Source organism: Cricetulus griseus, chromosome 4 (genome assembly GCF_003668045.3).
Source record: "Cricetulus griseus strain 17A/GY chromosome 4, alternate assembly CriGri-PICRH-1.0, whole genome shotgun sequence".
NCBI classification, from domain to species: domain Eukaryota; kingdom Metazoa; phylum Chordata; class Mammalia; order Rodentia; family Cricetidae; genus Cricetulus; species Cricetulus griseus.
In genome coordinates, this window is record NC_048597.1 from 102,106,144 (window position 1) to 102,118,800 (window position 12,657).

Genomic DNA, 12,657 nt, shown 5'->3' on the forward strand with positions numbered 1-12,657 from the left:
ACCAAATTTCAACACCTCAGTTCTGAGGCTTGAACTCAGGTTCTCATACTGTGCAGCCTTCTCTTCAATTTCCATTCTGCTTGTTTCATCAAAGTCTTGGTTCAAAGTCAAGAGCTCTCCCATATGCTGTTGGAGCTAGTCTGTGTACTGCAGGCATCCCCTGTGGACTCTCTGGAGTGGGGATCTCTTCCTATTTATTGGATACAAGGATTTTTTTTTTTCCTAAGCTGCATTGTGGGCATTTAAACTTCCTCTGTTTTTACCTTTTCTTTATTAATGTTCAGTTATTTGTGTATTCTAGATAGCAGTTCCTTCTCTGTGCACATGTGTCTGACCTCTGGAGCTGGAGTTACAAATGGGAGTGCTGGGAGCTGAACTTGGGTCTTCTGAAAGAGCAGTAAGTTCTCCTAGCCCCAGAGCCATCTCTTCAGTCCCTAAATATGAATTCTTTCTTGGCCGTATGCACTATGCCTATGTTTTCCCTTCCTACTTCAGGAGACTGAGATGAGGGTTGCTGAGTCTGAGTCTGGCCTGGGCTGCACAGTGAGTTCCAGGCCAGTTTGGGATACAGAGTGAGACCCTAAGAAATAAATAGCCCAAACTGGTTGGAGAGATGGCTCAGTGGCTAATAGCATTTGTTGTTCTCAAAGAAGACTCAGGTTCAGTTCCCAGTACCCACATGGCAGCTCCTATCCATCTGTAACTCCAGTTCTTGGAATCTAGGAGATCCTGTACCCTTTTCTACCTCTTTGAGTATCAGGCACACACAAAAAAAGGAAAAAACATGGCTTTTCTTCCTTCTTTCCATCCTTTCTTTTTCTTTTTCTCTTTTATGGTGTAGTGGGGTGAGACCAGGTACTGGGGCTTGAGTCCATAACCTTCTGCATGCAAGATGAGTGCTCTACGACTGAGCCACACCCCGGCCCTGAGGTTTTACCTTTGAACAAAAGATTAGGGCTGGTGGCATTGTTCAGTGGGTAAAGGTGCCTGCTACCAAGCTTGATGACTTGAGTTCAGTCCCTGGAACCCATACAAAGATGGAAGGAGAGAATCTACTTCTTCAAGATATCCTCTGACCTCTCTATACAAGACAACATGGCACACACATGCCAAATAAATAAATGTAATTTTAAGAGTGGGTTTATGCCAGTTGTGGTAGCATACATGTGTTACTCAAGCACTGGAGAGGCAGACCTCCATGAGCTTGAGGCCAGCATAGTCTATATAGAGAAGTTGAAGCCACCAGAGCTACACACTGAAACCTGGTCACACAAAGCAAACTAGGGGCCAGCAAGATTGCTCAGTGGGTTAAGACACTTGACATACAAGCCCAACAACCTGAATTCAATTCCTGAACCCCACATGGTGGAAGGAGCAAAATGGACACAAGGACATACAAACTCACATGTGAATGTACATGTGTACACCCACTAATTACATAAATGTAATAAACAATAATGGTTTTTAACAAATGAACAATGAGATGACACAATTGGGAAGAGCTTTCCAGACAACTCCGTAATTGGAGTTAGATCCCTGGGACCAACATAAAGGCATAAAGGTGGGAGAGAACCAACCCCACGAAGTTGTCCTTTGACCTTCAAACACACACACACACTCACACACGCACGCACGCTTGCGCGAAATAAAAGATAAAAATTTACATTGTATCTGGGCTATAGTGGCATGTGCCTTTAATCCCAGTGCTTGGGAGGCAGAGGCAAGCGGATCTCTGTGAGTTCCAGGCTAGCCAGGTCTACAGAAGGAGTTACAGGTCAGTCTCCAAAACAATACAGAGAAACCCTGTCTTGAAAAAAAATTTACATGATAAAGTATTACAATTTTCCTCTTTCTGGGGGCTAGAGAGATGGCTCGGTGGTTAAGAGCATTGACTGCTCTTGCAGAGGATCCAGGTTCAATTCCCAGCAACCACATGGCAGCTCACAGCTGTCTATAACTCCTGCTCCAGGGGATGCCCTCATACAGACATACCTGCAAGCAAAGCAAAACACCAATGTATATAGAATATATATATGGTTTTTCGAGACAGGGTTTCTCTGTGTAACTTTGGAGCCTATCCTGGCACTTGCTCTGTAGACCAGGCTGGCCTCTAACTCACAGAGATCCACCTGCCTCTGCCACCTGAGTGCTGGGATTAAAGGTATGCACCACCAATGCCTGGCCTAATAAATAAAATTTTTAAAAATTTGTTTTTACTGCCTGGAGTTTATTCTCTTTTCCCTTTAGTTCTTCTTCATTTTGTGGAATTTATTTGTTTAGTTTTGGGTTGGCTTTCCACCCCTACCCCCATCCTCAAGATGGGGTTTCTCTGTGTGTAGCCCTGGCTGTCCTGGAATTATCTCTGTAGACCAGGCTGGCCTCAAACTCATTGAGATCTTCCTGCCTCTGCCTCCCAAGCACTGGGATCAAAGATGTGTGCCACCACCACGCCACCACCACCCGGCTCATTTTGTGGAATTTGTATATGAAGTAAGGAATCAAATTAACTTCTATTTTGACACAGAGTCTCCATATGTAGTTTGGGCTGGCTCTGAACTCTTTATGAAAAAAATTTACATTGCCTGTGTGTTTGTGTTTACACAGATGCCATAGTGCAAATATAGAGACCAGAAGATAACTTGCAGGTTCCAAGGATCAAACTCAGGTCATCAGACTTGGTGGCAAGTGCCTTTACCTGCTGAGTCATTTCTTAGCCCTGACCTTGAACTTTTGCTCTTTGCTTCTCTGGTTTCCTAAGACTTGTGGGTCTTTTTCCCTTAAAGTCTCTCAGGGGGCCTTAAAAGCTTTTCCCTCTCACACCTGCCAGCCAAATCTATCTCCTGGGAGAGATTGCTTCCATCCTAGGCCTCTGCTCTTTCCGATACTGGCAGGTGACAGGAGCATAGTTTTAGTTTGTTTGTTTTTGTTTGTTTTCGGAGACAGAGTTTCTCTGTGTAGCTTTGGAAGCTGTCCTGGAACTTGCTCTGTAGACCAGGTTGACCTCAAACTCACAGAGATCCACCTGACTCTGCCTCCCAAGTGCTGGGGGTTAAAGGCATGTGCCACCAATGCCTGGCTGGCAGGAGCATATCTTTAAGAATAATTCAGTCCTCCTTGCTGTCCGGAGCAAGCCTGTTTCCATCTGCCTGAGGCTCTCAGGCATCAGTCGTCCCCCCCTCCCCCAACAGCTTAAGCATTTGGGCTTTCATTTTCTGCTTCCTGTGGAAAGACAAGGACCTGCTTTCACTTGTCTTCTTTTCATATGTTCCACATTTATGGTCTCAGCAGGTAGTCCTGGCTGGCCTGGAACTCTCTATGTAGACCAGGCTGGCCTTGAAATATTTATTTATTTATGTATATGAGTGCTCTATTTGCATGTATGCCTGCATGATGGAAGGGGGCACCAGACAGAAGAGAGAATCAGATCCTATTATAGATGGTTGTGAGCTACCATGTGAAAGCTGGGAATTGAACTCAGGACCTCTGAAGAGCAGCCAGTACTCTTAACCAATGAGCTATCTCTCCAGCCCCCAGGCTGGCCTTGAACTCACAGAGATCTGACTGCCTCTGCCTCCCCAGTGCTTTGATTAGAAATGAGTGCCACCACCCTCAACCCTTTTTATTATTTTAATTTCAAAATTTTTATTAATTTATTTACTTTGAGGCAGAAAGGGCTGGGAGTAGTACAAGGGCAGTGTTTGTCTAGCATTTGGGAGGTCATGAATTCAGTCCCCAGCAATACCTAAAAGATGGGGACGGGGCTGCTGAGATAGCTCAGAAAATTAGAGTGCCTGCTACCATGCCTGATAACTTCCAGTTTGTTCCCAGAGATCCACATAGTAAGAATTAAAGTGGCAGTGGGAAATGAAAGAATGAAAACTTAGATCCACCTTAAAGGCAAGAGCCAACTTTTTGTGTGTATTTGTTTGGGGGCATGTGAGGACAGAGGTCAGTTCTGGCTTTCCTCCCTGAGGTTCGTGGGATTGAACTCAGGTCATCAACACTTGATGGCAAGCTCCTTTACCTGCTGAGCCATCTCCCCTGTAAAAGCCAACTTTTACTGGACTGAGAGGGGTTTGTACCCACAGACGTACTGGAGCAGGAGAACTGCCATGCAGTCTGAGGACAGCATTTGTAATTTAGAGTAGGAAGTGGTCATGGCTCCCCTGAGCCAGAAACTGTTTTGCTGGATAAACAGGTTTTTGAAGATGTGTCAAATTGCCTGTTTTTGCAGCCTCTGGGTATGTGAGGTGGTTTAGCTGTGTTCCAGGAATTTCAGGGGCAGCAGACTTCCTGTACCTTGGGCTTGTGTTAGCACCCTGTTTTTTTTGTTTGTTTGTTTTTTTGTTTTTTTTTTTTTTGTGGGGAGGATCCTTTATACATAGTGGAAGGAGAGAGCTGATTCTTGAAGGTTGTCATCTGACCACTATACCCAAGTCATGGCATGTGCGTGCACACATATATACAATTAATGAATGTAAAAAAAAAAAAAAAAGTATGTTCAGGCAGGGTCTCACTACGTTGCCCAGGCTAGCCTCAAATTTGTCATCTTCCTGCCATTGCCTTCCCGAGTGCTAATGTTACCGAAAGGGTCACCCTGCCTGCCTCTTTTGTTTTCATTAATAAAAACGTACTAATATGCTATGTTCAAATACACCTATATCCATGGCTAGGGGTATGTAGCTTGTCTGGAAGACGCTGCAGGCAGTGAAATCTCTGCCCACTGGCACCTAGCAGTTTTAGGCAGGCCTCCTCTGGGACAGATAGGCTTTTTGCCAATCATCCAGTCCTGGCCCCAGCTGCCTCCTGAGGTCAAAGGCTGTGTGCCCCCATGGGTGAGGTCAAGGCCAGCCCCAGAAGTCCTCGTGCTTAGATCTTTGCCAGTTACAAGCCAGCAGAACAACTTCAGCTATCTCAAACCACCTAGACCCAGAATCCACAGTTAAGTTACCTTTAAATCCAAGACCCCGCCCTTTCCGCCGACTGACCCAGGAACAAGAGCCCTCATCCAGTGGCTGATGGAAGCAGAGACATCCACAGATATACACTGAGCTGAAATCGGGAATTTAGTTGAAGAGAGGGAGGAGTGAAGAGCAAAGGGGTCTGTACCAGGTTGGAGAAACCCACAGGAACAGTTGGCCTGAACAAGGGAGAGCACATCACTCCCAGTACAAGACTGGGAGGCCAGTACAAGACTGATCCAGACCCCTGAACATGGATGTCAATAAAGAGGCCTCCGCACTCCAGGGAGCCTCTGGTAGTGGATTAGTATTTTTCCCTGGTGCAAGAAGGGACTTTGAGAGCCCATCCCACGTGAAGGGTTACACTCTGACCCTGGACACATGGGGAAGGGCCCAGGCCCAGCACAGGAAGATTTGGTGGACTTTGCAGAGCCCCCGTTGAGGGCCCTACCCTGCCTGGGGAGTGGTGGGTGGATGGGGTGGGGGTAGGCTGGGGTGGGGAGGGGATGGGGTGAGGGGAGAGAGAGGGAGAAGGGAAATGTGAAACAAGCCTGTTCCCTAACTAGAACTAATAAATAAATTAAAAAAATAAATAAATTCAAGACCCCGATTGCACCAAAAATCTGACCTTTGTGTGATGAGCTCCCCTCATCCCCCAGGCTTGGTCCTCGTGTCTGCCCCTTCAAAAGAGAAACATCAGTGAACTCGTTGGGTTTCGTGGGGAGACACGTACTGGTAACATTGCTGTGCAAATCAATACACTAGAAATCTGAGCTCTGTGTGCAAATCTCATAGGAGACCCGGCTTGGTCAGACACAGGCTCCCTCGGGATCAAACTGACTTTGCCAGTCCCAGGCTGGGTTACTTCAGGAACTAGGTATCTACAGGTTCCACGGTTATCCAAATAAGGCGTGTGTCTGAAGGTCAGGACAGCTAGAGAAAGAAAAAGGAGGAAGGGACAGGATACACACCCAACATCTTGTCCAACCCCTCCAATCAGAAGATTGCCGGAAGTCAGAATTTCCTTCAGTGGTTTCTCGGCTGAGAGGCACCTGTTCCCTCTCTATGCAAATAGGTGGAGAAGCTCCCTCCTCACAGCCGCCTTTGTTGTGGGAACTTTGTTCTTGACTGTTAGGGTAGCCAAGGGAGCTGGTCACGTGGTGTGTGTCTGTCAGGACTCTTTGTTTTGCAAGTCAAAGCGGGAGGCTTAAGTTCTAGGGGGACCTCCTGTGATTTGCGATTGGTCCTCCTTTGAGTGAGACTGGCTCTCAGAAGGGGCTTCAATGACTGTCACAGTTGGTTCTTCCCGAGAAGCCGAAGTGGCGTCCCTCAGAGTCCCAAGTTTGCATCTCACCTGCTCAGGGGGCCAGCAAGTCCTTCTACTTTCTACACAATCCCAAAATCGGTTTCTTTGGTTTGATGCTAGTCAGGTGCTCCCTCTTTCGACCAATGATTATGGCCAAGAGAATACGGTGTGCTGATTCTGACCCAGAGCTGGGTCAGGTCTCCACTTTGTGTATGGGTTGCCATATTCCATACCTGTGAGAACAGAGGCCGGAAGTGATGTCACATGTCTTCCTCAGTGGCTCTCCAACCAGTGAGCAGCAGGGATCCTGTCTCTGCCTCCCCAGCAACGAGATTGTAGGTGCACAACCCCAAGCCTGTTTTTTTTTTTTTTTTTTTGTTGTTGTTTTTTTCGAGACAGGGTTTCTCTGTGTAGCTTTGGAGCCTATCCTGGCACTCGCTCTGTAGACCAGGCTGGTCTCGAACTCACAGAGATCCGCCTGACTCTGACTCCCGAGTCTCGGGATTACAAACATGCCTCTAAGCCACCGTGGGATAACTTTTTATTCAACCCCTTCTCTCAGCTGTAAAACAGGTTGCTTGTTCCGTATGACCTCAAAGGTTTACACAGTCTAGTCTGTCATTTTAAGATGTTTACTTAGTGTCTGTTAAATAGCAGGCATTCCACTGGGCCCTTGAGATAAAGTGCTGCAAGGAACAGATACAATGGATACGATTCCCTGCTCTTGGGAAACCCCAATTTTACCCAGTCACTGAATAAAATAAATATTATGACCAAGAGCCGACAGGACTGTTCAGTTGATTTTGTTTTTAAAGCATAGAATTCAGAGTTGGCAATAGTAAAGCATTTTCAAGAGTGACTGGGCGATGACCTAAGGAGCCACTAAGGTTTCAATATCTCATCGGAGATGCTGTAGGCATGCTCAGTGTATGACACAACCCAGCTCCGGCTTACCACTATTTCACTACTATTAACTGGGATAATAAAAGCATTTGGCAGCCAGGTCTAGTGATGCAGACCTAAAATCTCAGTTACTCAGGATGCTGAGGCAGGAGGGCTGTGGGCTCAAGGGAGCCTGGTAAAGTCAGGAAACGCCCGTTTCAAAATAATTAAAGAGGGGAGGGGTTTGGGGCTGGGGATGTAGCCCAATGGGCCAACACTTGCTTGGTGTGTTAGATACTTTTCTCGATGCTGTAATAAAATACGGAACACAAGCAATTTCATGAAGAAAGGGCTTGTTTGGGTCACAGTTTGAGGGTACAGTTCACCATGACAGAGAAGCCCTGGGGGAAGGAGCTTGAGGTAGGTGGTCATGTGATACCCATAAGGCGGGGCCAGAGAGATGGCTTTGCAGGTAAAAGCTGAGGCTCTTAGTTCTTCCCTGGAACTCACTTAGTAGAAGCTGAAAATCTTGACATTGAAGTCGGGAAGCAGAGGGAGATGATCGCCGGTGCTCAGCGGGCCTTCTCCCTTTTATCCAACGTGGGAACCCCGCCCAATGGAGTGGCGTTACATTTAGGGTGGAACTTCCCACCTAACTAACCTTGTCTAGAAATTCCTCATGTCTGAGGTTTGTCTCCGAGCTGAGTCTAGATCCCAACAAGTTGGCACTCAACATTAAGCATTACACCTAGCCTGCTTGAGGCTTTAGGTTCAATCCCAAGAACCACTGAATAAGTGCTAAGTAAATAAATGAAGCACGGAGTACCTGGGTTGGCATTTGTGTGCCCCCAGACTGGCATGGGTGACTCTGTGTAGGGCCTTTTTAATTGACATATAATTCACACTCCACGAAGTTCTCTTTACAGTCTACTATTCAATGGCTATTATGGACTTTATAGGGCTATGCCACCATTGTTACTATGGGATTCCAGAATTTGAAGTCCCCCAGAGCAAACTTGTACTCACTCTCCAGCTGCCTCTCCCATCAGACTTGGCAACACTAATCTGTTTTCTCACTGGATGGACTTAACTATTCTGAACATTTGTAGAAATGGAAGCTTTCTCTATGTAGCTCTGTCTGTCCTGGAATTCAGAGATCCACCTGCCTCTGCCTCCTGAGTGCTGGGATTAAAGGTGTGCACCACCCTACCCATGTCTTTTTTTTTATTAATCTATTACTTTTCTATTGTATGTCTGAATGAGAATATGTCTCAGCACATATGGAGAAGTTGGAAAACCACCTTCAGGAATGGATTCCCTCCCTGTACAGTTTGGGTCCCAGGGATAGAAACAAATGATCAGTTGTAGCAGCAAGCTCCTTTGCCCACAAAGCCATCTTGACAGACCTAGCTTCTTTCACTGAAAAGGTTTTTGAAGGTCTTTCTCATTGTCACGTGTACACATACGTGCAATCCTTTTTGTGAGCACGAGGTATAGTCTAACTGACCTTCCTTGCTCACTGTCACTGGATTCTTTTAAATCCTGGGTTTAATTCTAAACCACGTTAGAAAGTTCATTCTTCCTCGGTCTCACTCTGCCTTGCCTTTGGCATAACAATCCCCCCTCCTCCTGATTTTTGCTTCATCTTTCAGAAAGGGGCTTTGATCCCAGCACTCAGGAGGCAGAGGCAGGTGAGTCTCTGTGAGTTCATGGTCAAGGTCAGCCTGGTCTACAGAGAGAGAGTCCCAGGACAGCCAGGACTGTTACACAGAGAAACCCTGTCTCTCAAACAAAACAAAACAAAGGGTCTTTTTGTTTGTTTGTTTGTTTTTGCGAGACAGGATTTATCTGTATTGTTTTGGACACTGTCCTGGAACTCGCTTGGTAGACCAGGCTGGCCTCGAACTCACAGAGATCGACCTGCCTCTGCATCCAGAGTGCTGGGACTAAAGATGTGCCCCACCAACGCCCAGCCAGAACAAAGGGTCTTAAGCAGCCTGTGCTGGCCCGGAACTCACTATATAGCAGGGGATGACTTCTGAGTTAAGAGAGTACAAGTATAGTTGGTTTGTGTGGTGCTGGGTATTACCATAACTCAGTGGTTCTAAACCAGGAGCCATTGTATCCCCAGGGTGGGTATCCGACAACAGCTTAGATATTTTCATTTATCCCTCTGGGAGTGGCAGGGTACTTCCAGCATCTCATGGGTAGAAGCCAGGGATGCTGCTCCTTGTCACCTCCAGTATCCAAGGCACCCTCTCCATCAAAGACACTCCTGTCCCAAACATCAATAGCAACAATGTTGAGAAACCCTACCACCAATTAATGGCAAGTGTTCCTTTAGGTTAGGCTAGCAAGGAGAAGAGAAGAGATCTTTGACCTGGCCTGGCAGGAAGTTCTCATTAGAAAATATATGCCTCGCTGGGCGGTGGTGGCACATGCCTTTAGTCCCAGCACTCGGGAGGCAGAGGCAGGCGGATCTCTGTGAGTTAGAGACCAGCCTGGTCTACAAGACAGCCTCCAAAACCACAGAGAAACCCTGTCTCGAAAAACCAAAAACAAAATAAAATAAAATAAAATAAAAATGCCTCTTCTTTCTTTAGGAGCTGAGGCTGTGGCAATCCTTATGCAAATCCTAATGCTACAGAGGTGGCCCGAAAGCCCAGATGATATTTTCACCACTTCTTGGCCTCTGAGAGTAGCAACTGACCTCCTAGGAATCCTTGAAGTGCTAGGAATGTAACTTGGCTAAGGGTTTCTCAAGTCCAGCAAAATGTCAAATCTGAATTGTGTCCCGAGGGGAGGGCAGAGAGAGGTGTTTTGCAAAGTCCTATTCTCTCGTGAAACTTCACAGCTGGGGCTAGAACCAATGATTCCAGGGAACCTCTTCTCTAACCCCCCACCCCCTCAAAACTTGAAAGCACACAGGAAGTTTGAGAATGGACTGTTAACCACATGCCTCATTAGCAACAAGACAGCAGGATCTCAGAGGCTTCAAACTCAAGGCACATGAGCCCCAAAGTCACCACACTGAGACCAGCAGCCCCATCATGGCAGAGATTGCTGGCTTCTTTGGAACGTAGGTTACCACAAATGCCAGGCAAGTGAGCCACCTGTGTTCCCACTGATCCAATCCAACCGGTTCTTGTGACTGACACGGAAATTGGGTAATTATACACGCCTTGAAAATAAGTTTGACTGGTCTGCAGGAGTCGGACAAGGCAAGGAATAGGGGTTGACATACCATCTTAAAAAAGCTTGTCCTTGGGGTAGGATTACCTGACTGGCTGGGACTGGCAAGTGGTGTATGTGGTTTAAAGAGCAACCTTCAGCTCAGTTGACAGAGACAGAAATGCCAAGCAGAGGATTCCAGAGAGGCACTGCCCCCTCTTCTGGACATGCACCAATGCTTGTAGCATAGATACACATATATAGCAAGGTGTGAATGCTTTCCTTTTTATTCCAAAAGTGAACTTCTATTTTATCTGCATATCCAACCACATGGCACGCACTATGGGAAGTGATTTATCAGGCTTAATTCCGATGGAAACCTTTGAGTTCCAGAAGCTTGGATTTGGGCACACTGTGAACTGCCAAAGTGTTTAAGGATGAGAGTAATTAGGGTGACACAGTAATGTGTGTTGAGTGGGTAATTGGCAGGACCCTAGGTGTTAAGAAACTATATTTTTTGCCGGGTGGTGGTGGTGCACCCCTTTAATCCCAGCACTCGGGAGGCAGAGGCAGGCTTATCTCTGTGAGTTCGAGGCCAGCCTGGTCTACAAGAGCTAGTTCCAGGACAGCCTCCAAAGCCATAGAGAAACCCTGTCTTGAAAAACCAAAAAAAAAAAAAAAAAAAAAAAAAAAAAAAAAAAAAAAAGAAAAGAAACTATATTTTTTTTTAAAAAGAACATTAAATAGGAATACCCAAAGTAGCTGGAATCCTGTTTGAAGTGAATCTGGGAAAAGGCAAAACATTCCTGGATGAGATATTTTTATGCTACAGTTAGAAATTATGGGGCTCGGGCTGGAGAGATGGCTCAGAGGTTAAGAGCACTGACTGCTCTTCCAGAGGACCTGAGTTCAATTCCCAGCACCCACATGGCAGCTCACAACTGTCCAGTTCCAGGGGATCTGATATCTTCACACCAATGCACATAAAATAAAATTAAATAAATTATTTAAAAAAAACTATGGAGCTTGAGAGATGGCTCAGCAGGTACAGGCACTTACTGTGCAGCCCTGGAAACCTGAGTCTGGTCTCTAATCCGTGTAAAGGTGGCAGAAGAGAGCCAGCTCCTGATAGTTGCCTTCTGACAGCAAACTTGCACTATAGCATGCCCCAGCTCCCCATACCATGTGTATGCAAGTGTGCACAAAAATCATACATGCAAACACACACTTGAGCACAATAAGTTAAACTAAAGTTCTTATTAGAGAATGTATGCCTCGCTGGGCGGTGGTGGCACAATAAGTTAAACTAAAATTATTGCATACTGGGTTACTAAAGGCCAGGCCAGTTTTATTTGTGAATCCCATCTCTCTAACCATTTCCTTCCATCCTTTTATTATGTATGATTCCAAGCCCATTGCTCTTTTACCCAACTCCCCTCTTGTATGTCAGGCATTATATTAAACCCTGACAATATGATGCCGATTTATTCCTACCCCTAAGGAACCTGGATTGTGGTGAAATACTCATTCATTGAAGGAACTATCGACTGTTTGCCCAAGTGGCCTGAGAACACAGCAGAAAACACAAGACAGTTACGGAATTACATCTTAAGTCATAGAAGAAAGACTAAGGACAGAGGTATGGCGGTGGCTGTGTGCTCAACAGGAGGCCAGTCAGCAACAAACACCGAAAAGGTAGAAAAGGTATTTGGGACCTAGATTATATACCACGCTCACTGGCTGAGGTGTGAAACCTGAATGTTTATATATCCATGCACACATAACATTACATATGAGTTAAACTGGGCATGTTAGTGTGTGCCTGTAATGTCCAGCGATTGGCATGTGGATCTGGTGTGAGTTCAAGGTCAGCCTAAGTTACAGGAGACCCTGTCTTAAGAATAAAATAATTATGGATGGAAAGATAGTTCAGCAGTTAAGAGGAGAGGCTGCTTTTCTAGGGGACCTGGGTTCGAGTAACATCACCTAAAAGGCAGCTCACAACTTCTGTACCTCTAGTTCTAAGGGATCTAGTGCTTTCTTCTGGCTCCCATGGACAACTGCACACACATGACATACAGACACACATGCAGGCAAAACACTCATACACATAAAATTAAAACAAATAAATCCTAAAAAAATTCCCTTAAGAAAAAGAAAAAGAATCCTAGCTGTTATTCAACTGAAATTTCTGAGGGAAATAACTTATAATAGTCAATATTTGGAGAAGGGTTGCTTGATACCTTTGAGCTAGGCTGAGGGCTTTAGAAAAGAAATTAAGTGGCCCCTCTTTCCCTCCTCCTCCTGTGTGTGTGTGTGTGTGTGTGTGTGTGTGTG